This window comes from Garra rufa, chromosome 1 (genome assembly GCF_049309525.1).
Source record: "Garra rufa chromosome 1, GarRuf1.0, whole genome shotgun sequence".
NCBI lineage: Eukaryota > Metazoa > Chordata > Actinopteri > Cypriniformes > Cyprinidae > Garra > Garra rufa.
This window is the reverse complement of record NC_133361.1, coordinates 49,157,687-49,183,601: the sequence shown is the minus strand read 5'-3', so window position 1 is coordinate 49,183,601 and position 25,915 is coordinate 49,157,687. Positions and strand designations below refer to the sequence as shown.

At 37.2% G+C, this 25,915-nt stretch overlaps 1 protein-coding gene across 1 annotated transcript in view; it reads right to left on the bottom strand.

Annotated features, from left to right (window-relative positions):
• The window catches only part of crhr1 (corticotropin releasing hormone receptor 1), a 283,958-nt gene that overhangs the window by 152,137 nt on the left and 105,906 nt on the right, over positions 1-25,915 (bottom strand). The gene's annotated exons all lie outside the window — the stretch shown is intronic.

Sequence of the window (25,915 nt, the reverse complement as noted above, 5' to 3'; positions counted from 1 at the left end):
ATTTATCGTGTGCAATCGCTGGAGTGTTTTTATTTAAATGCCTTTAAAAGACGTGCAAATGATATATTTGTTGACAGACTGATAATGCAGCCATACATCTCATGTTCGTTAGTAAAACGTTTGAAATAGCTCATTTACACCCAATGTAGCTCTTTAAAATATTCTTCTATATTTATTGTGTTGGATCGCTGGAGTGTTTTTATTTAAATGCTTTTAAAAGACGTGCAGTCATGTATAATTCTCAGACGGAGATGTGAAGCTCATCTGTAACACACTCTGTAAAGACAGCGGTTTAACTTTTATACAAAACAGCTCACAGCTGAATGTAGCTGTTGATGTGTTCTAATGGGTATTAAGAGTTAAATCGCTGTAATATTAAAATTTTTAAAGCGGTATTTATTTGTATTTCCACCGATTTCAGAGTGACTGTAAGTAAGAGGTTTGAGTCCCGCCTCTTCAGTGGAGAGGTATTGCGCCTCTAGATGGCGCATTTTTTCTCAGCCCATTGAAATCCTATAGAAATTTTTCATGTAAAAAAATTAATATTAAATCAACTGTAAGTCTGATCATTCCAAAAAGATATAGCAACACTTTGGTGACCAGGGCCCAGGGCTCCGCCGAGTTTGGGGCTTGTAGCCTTAAAGCTCTAGGAGGAGTAGCGTATAGAATTTTAGTCTCAGAAGAATTTTAATAATAATAATAATAAGTTTAAATAGCATAACAATATGTTGGCTCTCCAAGCCAACATAATAATAATAATAATAAGTTTAAATAGCATAACAATATGTTGGCTCTCCAAGCCAACATAATAATAAGTTTAAATAGCATAACAATATGTTGGCTTCTCCAAGCCAACATAACTAGAAGCTAAAGTTTGATGACAAACTTTAAATGTTGGCTTGGAGAAGCAAACCGGGCAGCCTTCGGGCAAAAGGGCCAGCCCAGAACACTTAGAGCTCTCTGATTGAATTGTTGCTAGTAAAAATGCTATCACGAAAAGTAATACTTAGTATATTTTAGGCTAAAACAGTTTGCCATAGAGGATTTATGTGTATTTTAGGTTAAAACGCCTTGCCATACATCAAGTGTGCAGCGGGTGCTTGAAAGCCACGACGCGTTGCTGTGCGGTTGAGCCTAAAAGCAGAAATAAGCAAGCATTTAAGCTGTGTAATATATTACTCTACTATTATTGTGTTTAATCGCTGGAGTGTTTGTATTTAAATACATTTAAAAGACGTGCAAATGATGTCTTTGATGCAGACGAAGACTGAGCAGTGCATTCAATGTTAGTTAGTTAAGCCTGTGAAAAAAGTCATTTGCACTCAATGTAGGTCTTTAAAATATTCTTCTATATTTATTGTGTGGAATCGCTGGAGTGTTTGTATTAAAATACCTTTAAAAGACGTGCAAATGATGTCTTTGTTAACAGACACATAAATGCAGCCGTGCATCTCCTGTTAGTTAGTTAAGCCTATGAAAAAAGTCATTTGCACCCAATGCAGGTCTTTAAAATATTCTTCTATATTTATTGTGTGCAATCGCTGGAGTGTTTGTATTTACATGCCTTTAAAAGACGTTCAGTCATGTATAATTCTCAGACGGACATCTCGGAGCTCATGTCTACACTGCTGAACACAGCGCTCTCTGTATGAAAAAAAAAAAACTCACAAACAACTGCATTTAGCTGTTGATATTTTCTAATGGGTGGAATGAATTAAATCGCTGCAATATTGTAATTTTAAAGGCGTTCTAATTCGTGCAAATTATGTCGTTCGTCTCCATGTATACTCGTTGAAAGCAATCTGTACGCGGTGAAGGAAATGCTTAGGGTTTTGAATAAATTCGCTCAAACAGCTGAATTCAGGTCTTGATGTGTTCTAATGGGTATTTAAAATTAAATGGCTGGAATATTGTAATTTTAAAGGCGTTATTTATATGCATTTTCCACCGAAGTCAAAGTGAAAGTGTGGGTCACAGCTTGGTAACATGTTCGTTAGTGAAACCTATTGAATAGCTCATTTGCAGCTAATGTAGTTCTTTAAAATATTATTTTATATTTATTGTGTTGGATCGCTGGAGTGTTTTTATTTAAATGCTTTTAAAAGACGTGCAGTCTAATTCTCAGTCGGGTAACGTTAAAGCACTGTCTTCAGCAAATGTGTGTTATACAGAGGAGCTTCACGGCTCGGAGCTAAGTTAACTTTGAAATAAAACAGATCACAAAAGGCTGATTTGTTGATGTGTTCTAATGGGTATTTACAAATAAATCGCTGAAATATATTAATTTTAAAGGCGTTCTAATTCGTGCAAATTATTTTGTTTATCAGCACATACAGAGAGAGTTTGTGCTGACGGCTTGTATACTCGCTGAAGGGTGCAAGCTTTCCTTTTACAAGAACTGCTCTCAAACCACTGAATTTAGCTGTTGATGTGTTCTAATGGGTATTTAGAGTTAAATCGCTGTAATATTTAAATTTTAAAAAGCGGTATTTATTTGTATTTCCACCGATTTCAGAGTGACTGTAAGCAAGAGGTTTGAGTCCCGCCTCTTCAGTGGAGAGGTATTGCGCCTTTAGATGGCGCATTTTTTCTCAGCCCATTGAAATCCCATAGAAATTTTTCATGTAAAAAAATTAATATTAAATCAACTGTAAGTCTGATCATTCCAAAAAGATATAGCAACACTTTGGTGACCAGGGCCCAGGGCTCCGCCGAGTTTGGGGCTTGTAGCCTTAAAGCTCTAGGAGGAGTAGCGTATAGAATTTTAGTCTCAGAAGAAGTTTAATAATAACTAGATAAAAAAGTTCGTCGAGACAAACTTTAAGTTGGCTTGAGAAAGCTTTGCCTTAAAATTTAAAGAAGTTTTGAAAGCTTTAAAAAGTAGTAAAAGTTTAAAAAGTTTTAAGTTTGATGGTTTTCAGTCTGAAATAGTTTAAAGTTTTTAGCAGTTTTAAAGATAGATAGATAGATAGATAGATAGATAGATAGATAGATAGATAGATAGATAGATAGATAGATAGATAGATATGGTGTCTGGGGTGGTTGCTAGGGTGTTGCTATTCGGTTGCTAAGGTACCCGGGGTGGTTGCTAAGGTGTTGCTATGCGGTTGCTAAGGTGTTGCTATGTGGTTGCTAAGGTACCCGGGTGGTTGCTAAGGTGTTGCTATGTGGTTGCTAAGGTGTTGCTATGCTGTTGCTAAGGTGTTGCTATGTGGTTGCTAAGGTACCCGGGGTGGTTGCTAAGGTGTTGCTATGTGGTTGCTAAGGTGTTGCTATGCGGTTGCTAGGGTACCCGGGGTGGTTGCTAAGGTGTTGCTATGCGGTTGCTAGGGTACCTGGGGTGGTTGCTAAGGTGTTGCTATGCGGTTGCTAGGGTACCTGGGGTGGTTGCTAAGGTGTTGCTATGTAGTTGCTAAGTTACCCATGGTGGTTGCTAAGGTGTTGCTATGCGGTTGCTAAGGTACCCAGGGTGGTTGCTAAGGTGTTGCTATGTGGTTGCTAGGGTACCTGGGGTGGCTGCTAAGGTGTTGCTATTCGGTTGCTAAGGTACCCGGGGTGGTTGCTAAGGTGTTGCTATGCGGTTGCTAAGGTACACGGGGTGGTTGCTAAGGTGTTGCTATGTGGTTGCTAAGGTGTTGCTATGCGGTTGCTAGGGTACCCGGGGTGGTTGCTAAGGTGTTGCTATGCGGTTGCTAGGGTACCTGGGGTGGTTGCTAAGGTGTTGCTATGTGGTTGCTAAGGTACCCATGGTGGTTGCTAAGGTGTTGCTATGTGGTTGCTAAGGTACCCAGGGTGGTTGCTAAGGTGTTGCTATGCGGTTACTAGGTTACCCAGGGTGGTTACTAGCATGTTGTTGGCATGATTTTAGCATGACTAGCAAGTCGCTAACATGATTTTAGCAAGACTAGCAAGTCGCTAGCATGATTTTAACATGATTAGCAAGTCGCTAGCATGATTTTAGCATGACTACAAAGTCGCTAGCATGATTTTAGCCTGACTAGCAAAGTCGCTAGCATGATTTTAGCATTACTAGCAAGTCACTAGCATGATTTTAGCATTACTAGCAAGTCGCTAACATGATTTTAGCAAGACTAGCAAGTCGCTAGCATGATTTTAACATGATTAGCAAGTCGCTAGCATGATTTTAGCATGACTAGCAAGTCGCTTGCATTATTTTAGCATGACTAGCAAAGTCGCTAGCATGATTTTAGCATTACTAGCAAGTCACCAGCATGATTTTTGCATGATTAGCATATTGTTAGCATGAGTTAGATGGAGAGATAGACATATTAATAGATAGATTTATAGATAAACAGATTAATAGATAGATAGATAGATAGATTTATAGATATATAGATTTATAGATGGACAGATTAATAGATATAGATTTATAGATAGACAGATTTATAAATATAGATTTATAGATAGACAGATTAATAGACAGATTAATAGATGGATAGATTAATAGATAGACAGATTAATAGATGGATAGATTAATAGATAGACAGATTAATAGATGGATAGATTTATAGATAGACAGATTAATAGATGGATAGATTTATAGATAGACAGATTAATAGATGGATAGATTTATAGATAGACAGATTAATAGATGGATAGATTTATAGATAGACAGATTAATAGATGGATAGTTTTATAGATAGACAGATTCATAGATGGATAGATTTATAGATAGACAGATTCATAGATGGATAGATTCATAGATGGATAGATTTATAGATAGATAGATAGATAGATAGATAGATAGATAGATAGATAGATAGATAGATAGATAGATAGATAGATAGACAGACAGATTAATAGATAGACAGATTTATAGATAGATAGATTTATAGATAGATAGATTTATAGATAGATAGATAGATAGATGAGTTTGAATGGATTAGAAGTATAGTTCATAGAAGGGAAGCCTGATTGAGTCTCAAAGGATTCTGGCAGTTTAAATTTGAATTTTGACAGTTGGAGTTTGAAAAGTCTTGGCTCATTTGAACATTCCGTCAATGTAAGTCAATGAGATTTTTCCCCAATTTTAATCGGCATTTTTAGGAAAACCGTAAGTCCGATCAGTTAGAAAAGATATAGCAACTCGAGTTAGAACAGTTTTAAGATCTGGGCTGAGTTTGGAGTTTGTAGAGTTAAAGCTCTAGGAGGAGTAGCAGTCAGAAATTTAGTCTCAGAAGAAGAAGAAGAGGAAGAAAAATAATAAGTTTAAATAGAATATCAATAAGTTGGCTTTCTCAAGCCAACTTAATAATAAGTTTAAATAGCATAACAATATGTTGGCTTCTCCAAGCCAACATAACTAGAAGATAAAGTTCGATGACAAACTTTAAATGTTGGCTTGGAGAAGCAAACCGGGCAGCCTTCGTGCAAAAGGGCCAGCCCAGAACACTTAGAGCTCTCTGATTGAATTGTTGCTAGTAAAAATGCTATTACGATAAGTAATGCTTAGTATATTTTAGGCTAAACAGCTTGCCATAGAGGATTTATGTGTATTTTAGGTTAATCCGGCTTGCCATACAACAAGTGTGCAGCGGGTGCTTGAAAGCCACGACGCCTTGCTGTGCAGTTGAGCCTAAAAGCAGAAATAAGCAAGCATTTAAGCTGTGTAGTATATTACTCTACTATTATTGTGTTTAATCGCTGGAGTGTTTGAATTTAAATACCTTTAAAAGACGTGCAAATGATGTCTTTGTTAACAGACACATAAATGCAGCCGTGCATCTCCTGTTAGTTAGTTAAGCCTATGAAAAAAGTCATTTGCACCCAATGCAGGTCTTTAAAATATTCTTCTATATTTATTGTGTGCAATCGCTGGAGTGTTTGTATTTACATGCCTTTAAAAGACGTGCAGTCATGTATAATTCTCAGACAGACATCTCGGAGCTCATGTCTACACTGCTGAACACAGCGCTCTCTGTATGGAAAAAAAATACTCACAAACAACTACATTTAGCTGTTGATATTTTCTAATGGGTGGAATGAATTAAATCGCTGCAATATTGTAATTTTAAAGGCGTTCTAATTCGTCCAAATGATATCGTTCGTCTCCATTATACTCGTTGAAAGCAATCTGTACGCGGTGAAGGAAATGCTTAGGGTTTTGAATAAATTCGCTCAAACAGCTGAATTCAGGTCTTGATGTGTTCTAATGGGTATTTAAAATTAAATGACTGGAATATTGTAATTTTAAAGGCGTTATTTATATGCATTTTCCACCGAAGTCAAAGTGAAAGTGTGGGTCACAGCTTGGGAACATGTTCGTTAGTGAAACCTATTGAATAGCTCATTTGCAGCTAATGTTGTTCTTTAAAATATTCTTGTATATTTATTGTGTTGGATCGCTGGAGTGTTTTTATTTAAATGCTTTTAAAAGACGTGCAGTCATGTATAATTCTCAGTCGGGTAACGTTAAAGCAGTCTTCAGCAAATGTGTGTTATACAGATGAGCTTCACGGTTCGGAGCTAACTTAACTTTGAAATAAAACAGATCACAAAAGGCTGATTTGTTGATGTGTTCTAATGGGTATTTACAAATAAATCGCTGAAATATATAAATTTTAAAGGCACTCTAATTCGTGCAATTTATGTTGTTTATGAGCACATACAGAGAGAGTTCGTGCTGACGGCTTGTACTCGCTGAAGGGTGCAAGCTTTTCTTTTACAAGAACTGCTCACAAACCACTGAATTAAGCTGTTGATGTGTTCTAATGGGTATTTAGAGTTAAATCGCTGTAATATTTACATTTTAAAAAGCCGTATTTATTTGTATTTCCACCGATTTCAGAGTGACTGTAAGCAAGAGGCTTGAGTCCCGCCTCTTCAGTGGAGAGGTATTGCGCCTCTAGATGGCGCATTTTTTCTCAGCCCATTGAAATCCTATAGAAATTTTTCATGTAAAAAAATTAATATTAAATCAACTGTAAGTCTGATCATTCCAAAAAGATATAGCAACACTTTGGTGACCAGGGCCCAGGGCTCAGCCGAGTTTGGGGCTTGTAGCCTTAAAGCTCTAGGAGGAGTAGCGTATAGAAAATTAGTCTCAGAAGAAGGTTGAATAATAATAAGTTTAAATAGCATAACAATATGTTGGCTTCTCCAAGCCAACATAACTAGAAGCTAAAGTTCGATGACAAACTTTAAATGTTGGCTTGGAGAGCCAAATTGGGCAGCCTTGGGGCAAAAGGGCCAGCCCAGAACACTTAGAGCTCTCTGATTGAATTGTTGCTAGTAAAAATGGCAGTACGACAAGAAATGCTTAGTATATTTTAGGCGAAAACATAGAGCATCGTGTGTGGATTTTACGTTAAAACGGCTTGCCATACAACAAGTTTGCAGCGCATGCTTGAAACCCACGACGCGTTGCTGTGCGGTTGAGCCTAAAAGCATTAATAAGCAAGTATTTAAGCTGTGTAATATATTACTCTACTATTATTGTGTTTAATCGCTGGAGTGTTTGTATTTAAATACCTTTAAAAGACGTGCAAATGATGTGTTTGATGATGCAGACGAAGACTGAGCAGTGCATCCAATGTTAGTTAAGCCTATGAAAAAAAGTCATTTGCACCCAATGTAGGTCTTTAAAATATTCTTCTATATTTATTGTGTGCAATCGCTGGAGTGTTTGTATTTAAATGCCTTTAAAAGACGTGCAGTCATGTATAATTGTCAGTCAGACATCTCGGAGCTCATGTCTAACACACAGCTGAACGCAGCGCTCTCTGTATGAAAACAAAATGCTCACAAACAACTGCATTTAGCTGTTGATATTTTCTAATGGGTGGACTGAATTAAATCGCTGCAATATTGTAATTTTAAAGGCGTTCTAATTCGTGCAAATTATGTCGTTCGTCTCCATGTAAACTCGTTGAAAGCAATCTGTACGCGGTGAAGGAAATGCTTAGGGGTTTCAATAAATTCACTCAAACAGCTGAATTCAGGTCTTGATGTGTTCTAATGGGTATTTACAATTAAATGGCTGGAATATTGTAATTTTAAAGGCGTTATTTATATGCATTTTCCACCGAAGTCAAAGTGAAAGTATAGGTCACAGCTCGGTAACATGATCGTTAGTGAAACCTATTGAATAGCTCATTTGCAGCTAATGTAGTTCTTTAAAATATTCTTGTATATTTATTGTGTTGGATCGCTGGAGTGTTTTTATTTAAATGCTTTTAAAAGACGTTCAGTCATGTATTATTCTCAGTCGGGTAAGTTAGCTCCGAGCCGTGAAAGCTCGTCTGTGTAACACATTTGCTGAAGACAGTGCTTTAACTTTGAAATAAAACAGATCACAAAAGGCTGATTTGTTGATGTGTTCTAATGAGTATTTACAAACAAATCGCTGAAATATATTTATTTTAAAGGCGTTCTAATTCGTGCAATTTATGTTGTTTGTGAGCACATGCACAGAGAGAGTAGCCTAGTGCTGACGGCTTGTATAAGCGCTGAAGGGTGCCAGCTTTTCTTTTACAAGAACTATAAAACCACTGAATTTAACTGTTGATATGTTCTAATGGGTATTTAGAGTTAAATCGCTGTAATAATTAAATTTTTAAGGCGATATTTATTTGTATTTCCACCGATTTCAGAGTGACTGTAAGTGAGAGGTTTGAGTCCCGCCTCTTCAGTCGAGAGGTATTACTATTAGAGGGCGCATTTTTTCTCAGCCCATGTAATTCATTGGGAAATGTGTCATATTCAAAAATTAATAATAAATCAACTGTAAGTCTGATCAGTCTAAAAAGATATAGCAACTAACTTTAGAGCAGGACCCAGGTATCTGCCAAGTTTGGGGCTTGTGGCATTCAAGCCCTAGGAGGAGTAGCGTTTGTAAATTCGTGTACCATAAGAATAATAACATATAATAATAATAATAATAAGTTTAAATAGCATAACAGTATGTTGGCTCTCCAAGCCAACATAATAATAATAACTAGAAGCTAAAGTTCGATGACAAACTTTAAATGTTGGCTTGGAGAAGCAAACCGGGCAGCCTTCGGGCAAAAGGTCCAGCCCAGAACACTTAGAGCTCTCTGATTGAATTGTTACTAGTAAAAATGCTATTACGATAAGTAATGCGTAGTATATTTTAGGTTAAAACAGCTTGCCATAGTGGATTTATGTGTATTTTAGGTTAAAACGGCTTGCCATACAACAAGTGTGCAGCGCGTGCTTGAAAGCGTTGCTGTGCGGTTGAGCCTAAAAGCATTAAAGCATTTAAGCTGTGTAATATATTACTCTACAATTATTGTGTTTAATCGCTGGAGTGTTTGTATTTAAATACCTTTAAAAGACGTGCAAATGATGTCTTTGATGATGAAGATGAAGACTGAGCAGTGCATCTCATGTTAGTTAGTTAAGCCTATGAAAAAAGTAATTTGCACCCAATGCAGGTCTTTAAAATATTATTCTACATTTATTGTGTTGAATCGCTGGAGTGTTTTTATTTAAATGCCTTTAAAAGACGTGCAGTCATGTATAATTCTCAGTCGGACATCTCGGAGCTCATGTCTAACACACTGCTGAACGCAGCGCTCTCTGTATGAAAACAAAATGCTCACAAACAACTGCATTTAGCTGTTGATATTTTCTAATGGGTGGACTAAATTAAATCGCTGCAATATTGTAATTTTAAAGGCGTTCTAATTCGTGCAAATTATGTCGTTCGTCTCCATGTATACTCGTTGAAAGCAATCTGTACGCGGTGAAGGAAATGCTTAGGGTTTTCAATAAATTCGCTTAAACAGCTGAATTCAGGTCTTGATGTGTTCTAATGGGTATTTACAATTAAATGGCTGGAATACTGTCATTTTAAAGGCATTATTTATATGCATTTTCCACCGAGTTCAAAGTGAAAGTAAGTCACAGCTCGGTAACATGGTCGTTAGTGAAACTGAAAAGCTCATTTGCAGCTAATGTAGTTCTTTAAAATATTCTTGTATATTTATTGTGTTGGATCGCTGGAGTGTTTTTATTTAAATGCTTTTAAAAGACGTGCAGTCATAATTCTCAGTCGGGTAAGTTAGCTCCGAGCCTGAAAGCTCGTCTGTATAACACATTTGCTGAAGACAGTGCTTTAACTTTGAAATAAAACAGATCACAAAAGGCTGATTTGTTGATGTGTTCTAATGGGTATTTACAAATAAATCGCTGAAATATATTAATTTTAAAGGCGTTCTAATTCGTGCAAGTTATGTTGTTTATGAGCACATACAGAGAGAGTTCGTGCTGAAGCTGTACACGGTGAAGGAATGCTTAGAGTTTTGAATAAATTAGCTCAAATAGCTGAATTCAGGTCTTGATGTGTTCTAATGGGTATTTACAATTAAATCGCTGGAATATTTTAATTTTAAAGGCGTTATTTATTTGCATTTTCCATCGAAGTCAAAGTGGAAGTTGGTCAGAGCTCAGCGATCTCCTGTTGAGTAGAGAGGAATTACTCCTTTAGAGGGCGCTTTTTTTCTCAGCCCATTCAAATCTATGGGACATATTTCCATTCAGTGGAGAGTTCCATTCAGTGGAGAGGTATTGCTCCATTAGAGGGCGAAATTTTAGGAATTTTTAATGTAAAAAAATTAATAATAAATCAACTGTAAATCTGATCAGTCCAAATAGATATAGCAACACTTTCGGGACAAGGGCCCAGGTCTCTGCCAAGTTTGGGGCTTGTAGCCTTAAAGCTCTAGGAGGAGTAGCGTATAGAATTTTAGTCTCAGAAGAATTTTAATAATAATAATAATAACTAGAAGCTAAAGTTCGATGACAAACTTTAAATGTTGGCTTGGAGAGCCAAATTGGGCAGCCTTGGGGCAAAAGGGCCAGCCCAGAACACTTAGAGCTCTCTGATTGAATTGTTGCTAGTAAAAATGGCAGTACGACAAGAAATGCTTAGTATATTTTAGGCTAAAACATAGAGGATCGTGTGTGGATTTTACGTTAAAACGGCTTGCCATACAACAAGTTTGCAGCGCGTGCTTGAAACCCACGACGCGTTGCTGTGCGGTTGAGCCTAAAAGCAGAAATAAGCAAGCATTTAAGCTGTGTATTATATTACTCTACTATTATTGTGTTTAATCGCTGGAGTGTTTGTATTTAAATACCTTTAAAAGACGTGCAAATGATGTGTTTGATGATGCAGACGAAGACTGAGCAGTGCATCCAATGTTAGTTAGTTAAGCCTATGAAAAAAGTCATTTGCACCCAATGTAGGTCTTTAAAATATTCTTCTATATTTATTGTGTGCAATCGCTGGAGTGTTTGTATTTAAATGCCTTTAAAAGACGTGCAGTCATGTATAATTGTCAGTCGGACATCTCGGAGCTCATGTCTAACACACAGCTGAACGCAGCGCTCTCTGTATGAAAACAAAATGCTCACAAACAACTGCATTTAGCTGTTGATATTTTCTAATGGGTGGACTGAATTAAATCGCTGCAATATTGTAATTTTAAAGGCGTTCTAATTCGTGCAAATTATGTCGTTCGTCTCCATGTATACTCGTTGAAAGCAATCTGTACGCGGTGAAGGAAATGCTTAGGGGTTTCAATAAATTCACTCAAACAGCTGAATTCAGGTCTTGATGTGTTCTAATGGGTATTTACAATTAAATGGCTGGAATATTGTAATTTTAAAGGCGTTATTTATATGCATTTTCCACCGAAGTCAAAGTGAAAGTATAGGTCACAGCTCGGTAACATGATCGTTAGTGAAACCTATTGAATAGCTCATTTGCAGCTAATGTAGTTCTTTAAAATATTCTTGTATATTTATTGTGTTGGATCGCTGGAGTGTTTTTATTTAAATGCTTTTAAAAGACGTTCAGTCATGTATTATTCTGAGTCGGGTAAGTTAGCTCCGAGCCGTGAAAGCTCGTCTGTGTAACACATTTGCTGAAGACAGTGCTTTAACTTTGAAATAAAACAGATCACAAAAGGCTGATTTGTTGATGTGTTCTAATGAGTATTTACAAACAAATCGCTGAAATATATTTATTTTAAAGGCGTTCTAATTCGTGCAATTTATGTTGTTTGTGAGCACATGCACAGAGAGTGTAGCCTAGTGCTGACGGCTTGTATAAGCGCTGAAGGGTGCGAGCTTTTCTTTTACAAGAACTATAAAACCACTGAATTTAACTGTTGATATGTTCTAATGGGTATTTAGAGTTAAATCGCTGTAATAATTAAATTTTTAAGGCGATATTTATTTGTATTTCCACCGATTTCAGAGTGACTGTAAGTGAGAGGTTTGAGTCCCGCCTCTTCAGTCGAGAGGTATTACTGTTAGAGGGCGCATTTTTTCTCAGCCCATGTAATTCATTGGGAAATGTGTCATATTCAAAAATTAATAATAAATCAACTGTAAGTCTGATCAGTCTAAAAAGATATAGCAACTAACTTCAGAGCAGGACCCAGGTATCTGCCAAGTTTGGGGCTTGTGGCATTCAAGCCCTAGGAGGAGTAGCGTTTGTAAATTCGTGTACCATAAGAATAATAACATATAATAATAATAATAATAACTAGAAGCTAAAGTTCGATGACAAACTTTAAATGTTGGCTTGTAGAGCAAAATTGGGCAGCCTTGGGGCAAAAGGGCCAGCCCAGAACACTTAGAGCTCTCTGATTGAATTGTTGCTAGTAAAAATGGCAGTACGACAAGAAATGCTTAGTATATTTTAGGCTAAAACATAGAGGATCGTGTGTGGATTTTACGTTAAAACGGCTTGCCATACAACAAGTTTGCAGCCTGTGCTTGAAACCCACGACGCTTGCTGTGCGGTTGAGCCTAAAAGCAGAAATAAGCAAGCATTTAAGCTGTGTAATATATTACTCTACTATTATTGTGTTTAATCGCTGGAGTGTTTGTATTTAAATATCTTTAAAAGACGTGCAAATGATGTGTTTGATGATGCAGACGAAGACTGAGCAGTGCATCCAATGTTAGTTAGTTAAGCCTATGAAAAAAGTCATTTGCACCCAATGTAGGTCTTTAAAATATTCTTCTATATTTATTGTGTTGAATCGCTGGAGTGTTTTTATTTAAATGCCTTTAAAAGACGTGCAGTCATGTATAATTGTCAGTCGGACATCTCGGAGCTCATGTCTAACACACAGCTGAACGCAGCGCTCTCTGTATGAAAACAAAATGCTCACAAACAACTGCATTTAGCTGTTGATATTTTCTAATGGGTGGACTGAATTAAATCGCTGCAATATTGTAATTTTAAAGGCGTTCTAATTCGTGCAAATTATGTCGTTCGTCTCCATGTATACTCGTTGAAAGCAATCTGTACGCGGTGGGTTTCAATAAATTCACTCAAACAGCTGAATTCAGGTCTTGATGTGTTCTAATGGGTATTTACAATTAAATGGCTGGAATATTGTAATTTTAAAGGCGTTATTTATATGCATTTTCCACCGAAGTCAAAGTGAAAGTATAGGTCACAGCTCGGTAACATGTTCGTTAGTGAAACCTATTGAATAGCTCATTTGCAGCTAATGTAGTTCTTTAAAATATTCTTGTATATTTATTGTGTTGGATCGCTGGAGTGTTTTTATTTAAATGCTTTTAAAAGACGTTCAGTCATGTATTATTCTCAGTCGGGTAAGTTAGTTCCGAGCCGTGAAAGCTCGTCTGTGTAACACATTTGCTGAAGACAGTGCTTTAACTTTGAAATAAAACAGATCACAAAAGGCTGATTTGTTGATGTGTTCTAATGAGTATTTACAAACAAATCGCTGAAATATATTTATTTTAAAGGCGTTCTAATTCGTGCAATTTATGTTGTTTGTGAGCACATGCACAGAGAGAGTAGCCTAGTGCTGACGGCTTGTATAAGCGCTGAAGGGTGCGAGCTTTTCTTTTACAAGAACTACTCACAAACCACTGAATTTAACTGTTGATATGTTCTAATGGGTATTTAGAGTTAAATCGCTGTAATAATTAAATTTTTAAGGCGATATTTATTTGTATTTCCACCGATTTCAGAGTGACTGTAAGTGAGAGGTTTGAGTCCCGCCTCTTCAGTCGAGAGGTATTACTGTTAGAGGGCGCATTTTTTCTCAGCCCATGTAATTCATTGGGAAATGTGTCATATTCAAAAATTAATAATAAATCAACTGTAAGTCTGATCAGTCTAAAAAGATATAGCAACTAACTTCAGAGCAGGACCCAGGTATCTGCCAAGTTTGGGGCTTGTGGCATTCAAGCCCTAGGAGGAGTAGCGTTTGTAAATTCGTGTACCATAAGAATAATAACATATAATAATAATAATAAGTTTAAATAGCATAACAGTATGTTGGCTCTCCAAGCCAACATAATAAGTTTAAATAGCATAACAGTATGTTGGCTCTCCAAGCCAACATAATAATAAGTTTAAATAGCATAACAATATGTTGGCTTCTCCAAGCCAACATAATAATAATAATAATAAGAAGTTTAAATAGCATAACAATATGTTGGCTTCTCCAAGCCAACATAATAATAAGTTTAAATAGCATAACAATATGTTGGCTTCTCCAAGCCAACATAATAAGTTTAAATAGCATAACAATATGTTGGCTTCTCCAAGCCAACATAATAATAAGTTTAAATAGCATAACAATATGTTGGCTTCTCCAAGCCAACATAATAATAATAATAAGTTTAAATAGCATAACAGTATGTTGGCTCTCCAAGCCAACATAATAATAAGTTTAAATAGCATAACAATATGTTGGCTTCTCCAAGCCAACATAATAATAATAAGTTTAAATAGCATAACAGTATGTTGGCTCTCCAAGCCAACATAATAATAAGTTTAAATAGCATAACAATATGTTGGCTTCTCCAAGCCAACATAATAAGTTTAAATAGCATAACAGTATGTTGGCTCTCCAAGCCAACATAATAATAAGTTTAAATAGGATTTCAGTAAGTTGGCTTTCCCAAGCCAACTTAATAATAATAAGTTTAAATAGGATTTCAGTAAGTAAATAAACGTCATCCAACGAGGTATTAAATTTTCGAGCCCAATTTTTTTTGTAGATAATTTTTCAATATGTTAAGTGCAGGTCTTCCTTCTTAAATTTACGTGGATTTATTTATATGTTGAGAGTAGGACCTGAGCGATATCATGTGAGGTGGTGTGCGTGCTGAAACAAACTGGGTAACGTTACCCGGCTGGTTTGCTGCCAAAGATGTAGGCGAGCTCGCTTCCATTCAAATATATGGAATATGGACTCAAATAGCCACCAAGCTAGGATGCGCGGACGTAGTGAGCAGCTTCCCATATCAAAAGAGGCTTAATTATAATTTTATGAGGTCTCACATTTGGGGACAGAAAGACGAGAATCGCGATAGGGCTGGATAAATCAAAGAGGCAATAATGTCATTGAATAAATATGGACACTGCACGTTTTAAAGACTAATTCTGCAGGGATGTCTTTATATGAATGTATCTGAAGGGAACCGACTGTCCTCAGAAACGTGTTGTTGGCATTTTCATTTCATGTCTGATAAAACTGTGTTAATGCTGCTTTGCTTACAGCCGTTACTAGGAAAACAGTAATATTTCAGCGCTCCTAAAGCGCCCCCTTGTGACATAGCATGAATTTGCATGTCCAAATTTTCAGCTGTTTTTAGTCAGATTATTGTAAATATCGACCAATGTTTTTATGCAGCAAAAACATAGAGTTGTAAATGTGAAAGAAGTTAATGTGCTTTCTAAAAATTTAAACAATTAAGACAGTTATATTTATGTTTTAAATAAATATAATACATTATATGCTTGATTTATACCTTTTAAATGCCATTGTATAAGATTTTTTGCTTTTGTGAAAACATGTATCTGAATTGTAAATCATGTCATTTTATGGCTTAATATGTTACCGTACATCGTCCAACCCCGCTCATACTGTTCATTTAACTTGTGCAGCTCTTAAAAAGGGTCATAAATTGCCTTAAATTGATATTTAAAAATTCTTTAGAAACACTGTAAATAGTGAAATAAAATTAATTAATTGATATTTGATAATATTTGTGTATTTAAAATGTATTTGAATGGCATTTAGACTCTAGACTCTTATCTAATTTTCTAAATTTAAAAAAAAGTTTTCTTTTAGTTCACCGTGAAATAAGAGCAGGAAGTTTGTTTGTTGCTGTCTTTGTTCGTTTCCCTTAATTTGGAACCACACACACATAACTACTTATGCTCCTACATATTTTCAATTTGAGTTTATGTTAAACTTGGATATTCACTTGGTTTATATAGTAATATATTTGAAATATCCATCCATATTGTTTTATTAGAAATCTGCTGCATTTGGAGTCTTACAGTTTTAGTGGTCAGTTACTAACTATGTCATTGTATCCTTACCAGGTGATTTGATTTTGTCAAGCTCACTGGATGAAGGTATGTAAAAACAATTGCAATTGTTGTGGGGAAAGTGGGCAAATGTTAGATTGTATCAATTAGTTAATAGATCAGACAAAAAGTTATGTTGGGGGCAGAGATTCTGCTCTTTCACTAATAAATGTGTTGGCAGCCCAGTGCAAAATGTGGAATAAAAGACAAAGTTTCCTGATTACCTGTAGACAAATTACTGTATTTTCTCGAGATAAAACTGTCAGAATAAAAGATGGATTTACCTGATTGCCAGATTAAAGGTAGTCTAAATTAAGTTTTTTTTTTTTGAATCCTTCAATTTCTTAGCTTCCTGTACAGTCATAAGGTCCTGAACTCTCGGAACGATGATGATTTACAATATCCTCTGTAATATTTGACTGATCTCCATACGCTCTTGTATAATTTGTGCAAAACAGAAGCTGAGCCCATGCCTATAACTTGGCATCACACCGAAACTCCCAGCTGACTTCTGCCCTTACCTCCTCCAAAGAGGGCACCCCATTCCTCCTCCATCATGGTCTGAATGCACTTGGATCTCAACTCTTGCTTTTATTCTTATGGGATGGATTTGCAAGATTTGTATCTATGTTGCCCCTGATACAAATGAACTTTTGAGGCACTACAGGTTAAGGCGAATTTCTTCCCTGTTTACACGCCGATTGCCCCTGCCCCTTTAAAACCTAGAATACCCTCAAATCACATTTGTCAAGGAAACATCCAACTAACAAGTCAACACCAGAAGTGATTTGTTTCAGTTGTGAACTTTGCAGTTCTAGTTTTTCAACTGAGAAGGATTTTTTCCATCTTGCAGTTCATCTTAGGAAAAATCAAACTGTGCACTGTGTCTTCAAAGAATGTGATTTTTATACAAATGTGTTTGGAACCTTTGCATCACACAGATCCCGAGAACACATAGCACATTCTTCAAATGACTTTCGGGCCGAAATTGTACACAAGCATATAGATCAGTCAAATATTGCAGATGATATTGTTGCTCAAGCACATTTTTCCGAGGCATATGAGTGTTCAAGAGCAAATGACTGTTCAGGAGAGTGTGAACCTGAAGAACTGAAAGAAGAAGAAATTGAACTGAAGTTGGGTCACCTTTTATTGAAATTAGAGAGCATTTACAATGTGCCAAGCAAGTGCATTAATGAATTAGTAGCTGAACTCCAGTTTTTATCCTCTGTGGTGTCAGGTCCTGGCATAAGAAAAACTGTGAACTCATGCTTAAAAAAACATAGCTGTGTGCTTGATGACTCAGTAGTCTCTGATTTAGTCAAACAGTTGAGTGAGTCAAACCCAATTAGCGCAGTTTTAAGAGCTGATGGTCCTCTAGTTACAACTTTCAAAAGACATGAGTTCTTATAGAAGACATTTTATGTAGTTCAGCCTGTTGAATACATTCTGGACAAGAAGGAAGGTCGAACGTTCCAATATGTTCCCATTCTTCAGTCATTTTCCCAGATATTATGCCTTAATGACATCCAGGAGAAGGCTGTCAACTCTTCATACACTACTCACAAGGGCAGATACGAGTCGTTTCATGACGGAACACATTTTAAAGAAAATGCTTTTTTTGCCTTCTCTACGTTGACAATTTTGAGGTGTGCAATCCTCTGGGAACATCCCGCAAAAAGCACAAGATTACAGCAGTGTATTGGGTGTTGGCAAATATTCCACCAGTTTCGCGCTAAGCTGAAGTCAATTTATTTAGCTGTACTTTGCAAGGCTTTGGATGTCAAGAAATATGGCTATGAAGCAGTACTTGAGCCACTCTTAAAAGACCTTGTCCAGTTGGAAGAAGAAGGGCTCTTTATTCCTGCGCTTGAAGAAAATCAAAGGCACAATAATTAGTGTAGTAGCTGACAATTTAGGTGCCCATTCAATTGGTGGCTTTGTGGAAAGTTTTTCTGGATCTCATGTTTGCAGGTTTTGTTTGGGAGAGCTTTCTGAGATTAAGAAAAAAGAATTAAGAACTTCATGTTCAAACAGCTGCAGAAATTCCCACTCTAACTCACTGCTTTGGTGTGAAAAGGCAGTGTGCCTTAACTAATAAACTGCAGTATTTTCATGTATTATCAGGGTATCCACCAGACCTGCTCCATGACCTGTTTGAAGGAATAGTACCTCTGGAGTTGGCTTTGTGCCTTAATGTTCTGATTAAGAAAAAATATTTCAGTTTATTTCAGCTCAACGATCTGATCAGACAGTTCCCCTACAAGTGGACTGACAAAGCTGATAGCCCGCAGCCAGTCCCGCTGAACTTTGCCACCCGAAAGAGTGTGGGTGGAAATGCTCATGAGAATCGGAGCCTGTTGCGTCTCCTTCCTCTCATCATTGGATTCAAAGTGCCAGAGAGCGAACCAGCATGGCATCTCCTCATGGACCTGAAAGACATTGTTGAGCTAGTTGTTTCTCCATTCCACACAGAGGACACATTTAGAGAGCTTGATGTTAAAATATCAGAGCACAGGCATAGGTACATTCAGGTTTTCCCAGAGAAAAACATCATTTTTTGGAACATTATCCAGAACTTATCAAGGCTTTTGGACCTCTTGTGGCTCTGTGGACGATGCGTTTTGAAGCAAAACAGCTTTTTTAAGCGACTCGTTCGACATACCAGCTGTTTTCGAAACATTTTACTGTCTCTGGCAGCAAAACATCAGTTCATGCTGGCTTACCATTTGCATGGCACAGACATACTCCAACCAGCCTTCAGTGTCTCAAATCTGTCCACAGTGCCTGTGGATGTCCTAAAGGAAACCATACAGGAAGCGGTGCAAAAGATATTTCCTGGAGAAACGTGCATTCAGGTGGCCAATACAGTGACCTGCTATGGCACCACTTACTCAGTGGGAATGATCTTGCCTTATGGATCAACTGGTGGACTTCCAGACTTTGTTGAACTAAATCTCATCCTCATTGTGCGTGGCCGGCTTGCATTTGCTGCCAAGTGTCTTCATTCCTGGTACTGGGAGCACCTTCGAGCTTTTGAATTAGAACCCACCAGACAAGTGACCATCCTCGAGCAACAGGAATTTACAGACTTCTTCCCTCTTGCAGCATACACTTTTGAGCAAAGGCGATAGGTCACTTTGAAGCATCACATTCCCATTCAAGATTAGGTAATTAAATACAGTATATATTGACATGTTTTCAGTTGATTCTTCTATTCACTGTCATTAGTCATTTTAAATAATTTTCAATTAAGGACATTCTGAATGGACACTCAGCAGTGAGGGGCTAAACGTATAAATATTCAGTCAAAAAAATGTGAAATAATAAAACATAGTGGTTGTTGATGCGGTGTTCTGTCAGTGAGTGGTCACAGAACACATCCCATATCGACTCTGGCCCTTGTGCAGGAGATCACTGCTTTGAATCCCTACCATGACCATGTTCTGCCTGTATGTTTCCCTCTGCCCGGACATAATATAATGGTTAGGATGGAAGCTTTTATTCATCTCTTTGTTATAGGATGTAATTTTATTGTTTGTATGCCTAAATTCAACAAAACCATTTTTCTGATCAAGGATCAAAGGAACAGAGTTTATTATAGTTCAAAGACACAGGGTAACCCACACAAGGAAATAGGGAAGACAGACGTATTGGAAAATAGAGACCCATCAGAGACAGAATGCACAGACTTTGATTTTAATATACGGGGTAACTGGGGAACACGGGTGCATAGAATGACTAACTGGACTAAAGGAAAGGAACACAACCAAAAAAGGGCACACAGAAACAAAAACAGGTCCATATTCCTGGCATATCGTCCCCCTTCTGGAAGGCGCATCCTTGCACTGATGGAACAACAGAAGGAGGAGAATGGACATCCAGGAGGAAAATGATTAACAGAGTCCAAGGTGGAGACGACGGAGGGAGGAGCCTGTCTCTGTATGTCCTCGTGTCTCCTTTTCTCAGGGAACAAGGGTTGTAGTTGTAACCCGAAAAGGTGATGTTAAAAATGCTAACAATGTCCTTTATTGTGCTTTAACCAAAAAACTGCACCTTCTGTGAGATCTTTCAATTCATGATACTAGTGATGCTCCGATTGATCGGCAACCGATCATGATCGGCCGATTTTGGCTAAAAATAGCTTGATCGGCGAACCCCAAAAGCGCCGATCAAAAAAGGCGATCACTTGACGTAAATTACTCTCGCAACTTTTTCACAAGTGCATGCACGGCGCCTAGGTAAACAACAGCAGAGCGGAGCTTACCAGTGGCATCATGAGTACTAAAGTCTTTATTAGTTTTGTAAGGGTAGTCTTGTTATTGGGCATGTGACTAAGTTGTGCGTGTAGAGAGCGCTGCCTGTAGTTTTGCAGGAGAAGTTAAAGTATACTTTCGGTTTCATTCTGAGTGGTAATTGTGCGTGCTTGAATGTAAATTAATGTATCTTTCTATACCCGTCATATTGCAATAATGTTACTGCTGTATGTCTGATTGTTGTCATCAGTTCATGTTGTAGTTCAGTCCATATAGAATGTGGAGAAACGGTGCGCGTGTAATTCACGTGCGTATGTTTAGCACCATTTTATCGCATCGTGATTCTAATGAACGCATATAGATGTTACTGAGGTGAATGTTTATGTTTCCTATATACAGACAGATTCTGATATATCATATTTAATTCAGCCTAAACCACGTTTTATTACCTTTATCCTAATGACTGCAATGCTGGATAATATAGTCCTTACATCATCTTAAAAAGCAGCTACAAATAACAAGCAAAGAACATTTACAATATCAAAGAAACAAGCAAAGAACATTTACAATACCAATGCTGGTTCTTTGGCTGGTTAATGCTGGTCCTTGACCAGCATAAACCAGCAAAGGATCACCATTAACCAGCAAAGGACCAGCATAAACCAGCTTAAACCAGCATCCCAGCACCAAAACATACCTAAGCAGCATATGCTGTTTTTTTTTTTCAGCAGGGAAGGCATCAGAAACTGGCGATATCTCTAACTATTGTTGATACACGATACTATCGTCTCCAACCCTAAATTGGTGGTTCTTCAAGATCTTGACTGTAGCCTATTTCTAGAGTTTTTTTTCAATATAGTTAATTTAGAGTTAGTTTCATTTTGTACAAATGGTGCAAACTCTGCTAGATTATAGATCAAAAATTCCCATTTCCCTGCCATTCTGTGATCGGCAGTGATCGGCAATCGGCAGATCATGATCTTGGTGATTGGTAATCGGCCCCAAAAATGCTGATCGGAGCATCTCTACATGATACAAATGTGAAGTTTTTACATTGTAGACAGAGTAAACACATCCATATTATTCCTTGCTCTTTTATGCATTACCGTGTCAACTAGCTATATTGTGTTGGACTGAGCTTAAAGTGTACTACGGACAAAACATAATGCTTTAAAATTTTAATTAGAAAGTTCCATTCTATACATTTAGTTTGAAGCTCTTTCTACAATAGGGGATCTGTTGGGCTTCTCTCCATTATGAATTTTCATGTGCCTGTCAAGGCTTCCTTTTTGACTGAAACTCTTTCCACACTGTTTGCATGTGTGAGGCCTCTCTCCAGTATGAACAAACATGTGCCTGTTAAGGGCTCCTTTTTCATTGAAACTCTTTCCACACCACTGGCAGGTAAAAGGGCTCTCCATGGTGTGAATTTTTTGGTGGACTTCAAGGTTTCCTCTTTGATTGAAACTCTTTCCACACTGTTTGCATGTGTAAGGCTTCTCTCCAGTGTGAATCATCATGTGCCTGTTAAGGCATCCTTTTAGAGTGAAACTCTTTCCACACTGTTGGCAAGTAAAAGGGTTCTCTCCAGTGTGAATCATCATGTGTCTGTTAAGGTGTCCTTTTAGAATGAAACTCTTTCCACACTGTTTGCATGTGTACGGCTTCTCGCCAGTGCGAATAATCATATGTGTTTTAAGGCTTCCTTTTTGAGTGAAATTGTTTCCACACTGAACACAAGAAAAATAACTCCTAGTTCCTGTAGTTTGAGCTCTCGCTTTTTGTTTATAAGTCTTTTCAGACTGTAAGGAACAAAAAACCTGATCTTTCTCTTCAGATTCATTCAGATCTTCTCTCTCCTTTTTCAGCGCTGTTAGGTCTAAGGTGGAAAAAAAGGAATAAAAGTTAACCCCAGTTATGTGGCACAAAACAATTAACATCAAAACATGTAGATATGTAATGCATGTGTGTTAGATCCTATACCAGGGTGACCAAACCTGATCCTGCTCAGCCGGTACCCTACAGAGTTTAGGCTGGCCGTTATACAATTAATAAAAAAAAAACCTAGAAAATATAATGACAGAGTTTAGGATCTACATCTATAATCTATATACAGACTGATCTCAATGTTTAGGTCAATGTCAAAGTTTATTTATCTAATTTAAATCACTTTTAAAAACAAGTGTTTACTAAAGTGCTGTACAAGCATACTAAATTTAAAACAATAAACACATACAGTGGTGTGGAAAAGTGTTGGCCTCTTCCTGATTTTTTTTTTTTTTCATGTGTCACACTTTAATGTTTCAAATCATCAGACTAATTTAAATATTAAAGGTGCAGTGTGTAGATTTTTGTGGTATCTAGTGGTGAGTCTATTGAATTGCAATCAACGGTTTATTCCACCGCTCACCCCCTCCCTTTGCAGAATCTACGGTGGCCGCGCAGGATTAAGACGTCGTCGTTTTAGACAGAAAAAAATTATGAGGTTTCTTTTAAAACATAATTTAGGGAATTCTATTTACTTAATCATTCAATAAAAATATGTTATTGGGAATATTATTGTTACTTGTTCATCATTGTGTCAGTGTTTTTCAAAAAGAACAACAGTGATGAAACGCGATCTGAAGAGAAGTTTGTCCGTTCAGGGCCACTGTAGAAACATAACGGCGACTTCCATGTGAGGGGACCCGCGGTGTATGTAGACATAAACTGATAATTCTAAGGTAAAAAAAAACATAATGGTTAATTAAGTAAAGTATTTATACACCCCTGAAAACATAGTTATGTATATTATATTTCATTTCTGTCTAGAGATCATCTTAAATATTACACACTGCACCTTTAATCAAAGATAACAAGTAAACACAACAAACAGTTTTTGGATGAAGTTTTTTTTATTATGAAGGGAAATCCAAACCCACATGGCCCTGTGTGAAAAAGTGTTTGCCCCCTAAACTTAACTGTTTGGCCCACCCTTAGCAGCAACAACTGCAATCAATCATTCCCTCGTCAGAGTATTTTCCCAAAAGTCTTTGGGGATCATCAAGATTCCTGCAAAACTGAGACAAGCCTTTATGTTCTTTTTGCTCAGCAGTGGTTTTTGTCTTGGAGCTCTGCCATGCAGGCCATTTTTGCCCAGTCTCTTTCATGCATTTGTGCAGGCTCTTTAGATGTTGTTGTGGGGTCTTTTGTGACTTCTTGGACGAGTCATCACTGCACTCTTGGGGTAATTTTGGTCGGTCGGCCAATCCTGGGAAGGTTCACCACTGTTCCATGTTTTCGCCATTTGTAGATAATGGCTCGCTGGTGTCCCAAAGCTTTAGAAATGGCTTTATAATCTTTTCCAGACTGATAGGACTAAATTGCTTTCCTTTACTTTTGTTTCTGTTTCTGTAGCTTTTGAGGACATTTTAGTCTGCTTCATTCAGGCAGGTCCTATTTATGATTTCTTGATTGCGAAAAGGTGTGACAGTAATCAGGCCTGGGTGTGGCTAGAGAAACTGAACTCAGTTATGTTTTAACACACTTTCACACAGGGACATGTGGGATTGGATTTTGTTTTCCCTTCATTAAAAGAAACCTTTGTTTTAAAACTGCATCTTGTGTTATCTTTGATTAATATTTAAATTTTTTTTTTTTTTTTGAAGAATGAAGAATTTCATAATCAGGAAGGGGGCCAATACTTTTTCACACCACTGTAAAACAGACAAGAGTCCAACACAATCATAAAAACTTAACTCTCATACTTTGTTAAAAGCCAACGAGTAAAGATGAGTTTTAAGACTAGGTCCCCCGGTTTTTAACTTTATGTGAGGAAGAAACAAAAGTAAATGCTCAGTGGATCTAAATGCTCTTGTTGGAGTGTATAGCTGTATTAAGTCAGAATATGCTAGTCCATTTAGTGATTTAAACACTAAAACCAAAATCGATTAAAATCAATGCTAAAATGAACAAGAAGCCAATGGAGAGGTGCCAGAATTGGTGTAATATGTTCCCGTTTGTGTTTTCCTGTCAACATACCAGCAGCAGCATTCTGTACCAACTACAAATGTGTGAGAGAAGCCTGGTTAATACCTAAACATACTTTTTCAAAGTCACTAAAAGACAGAAAAGACTTCACTTTGGATAATTGCCTCAACTGAAAACAACTAGCTTTAATTACTGAATTAACCTGTATACCCAGTTTTCACTCCATAATAACACCCACATTTTTTACATTGGGCTTCACATATAATCTTAAAACACCAAGATCCAACTCAGAAGAGTCACGAGCACCCCTAGATCCAAATACCACAACTTTTCTTTTCTTCATTAAACTTTAAAAAAAGATTTAGAGCCAACCAGGCTTTAATGTCTTCAAGACAGTCCAACAATGGTGCTTTCGACTTTGCATCTTTCCTTTTCAAAGGCAGATAAAGCTGAAAGCTTGCATAAAAATGAAACGAGATGCCAGACTTCCTACAGGAAGCAAATATATAGAGAACAGCACAGGCCCAAGAATGGAACCTTGAGGAACTCCACACGAGAAGGACGCTGAAGAGGACACCATTACTACACAGTACCCTTAATACCAATGCAATTTTCTAATTGAGAAACCAAGATATTATGGTCTTCAGTGTCAAATGGCGCTGTAAGATCTAAAAGCAAGAGGAAAGCATAATTACCAAAGTCAGTAACTAATAACAGGTCATTAAAAACTTTTACAAGGATTTAAAACATGACTGGAACACTTCCTGAAACCCATGTAAATATAGAAAATTTACATGGGTTTTTTTAAACCCTCCTTTTGTCAAACCCAGACAACAACGCATCCATTCCATTGTTGAGCAACTACAACACGAAAACAAGTGGAGAAAACCCTGTTCAGTCGATAGATTTCAAGCTACATCATTACACAGGCTATCGAACAACATTAATATATGAGGCCAGTGGCACGTCAACTTCAGCCTCTTTCACACAGTGATTCCGGTAAATATACGGATAATGTGTCCTACGATTTGTTCCGGAATTGTTTAATTAGGTTCATTCACAGTTGTTTTCCGGAATCTGTGCATGCTTTACACACAACCCATAAAGACGTGATGTTTGGATGTGAGATGTAATGCGACGCGTACGTTTCACTAAACTGAAACTAACCTGAACAAACTGTGCTTCAGTGCTGATAGTGAGGAGCTTGCTCTGCCTGATGATCGCCGCTTCATTCCACTTTGCACGTATTTTTTTGTCGTGAAGAGTCGCATGATAACGTGCATCATCACTAAAACACTGCCTTTTTGGCTCTGCTTTTGTTCACACA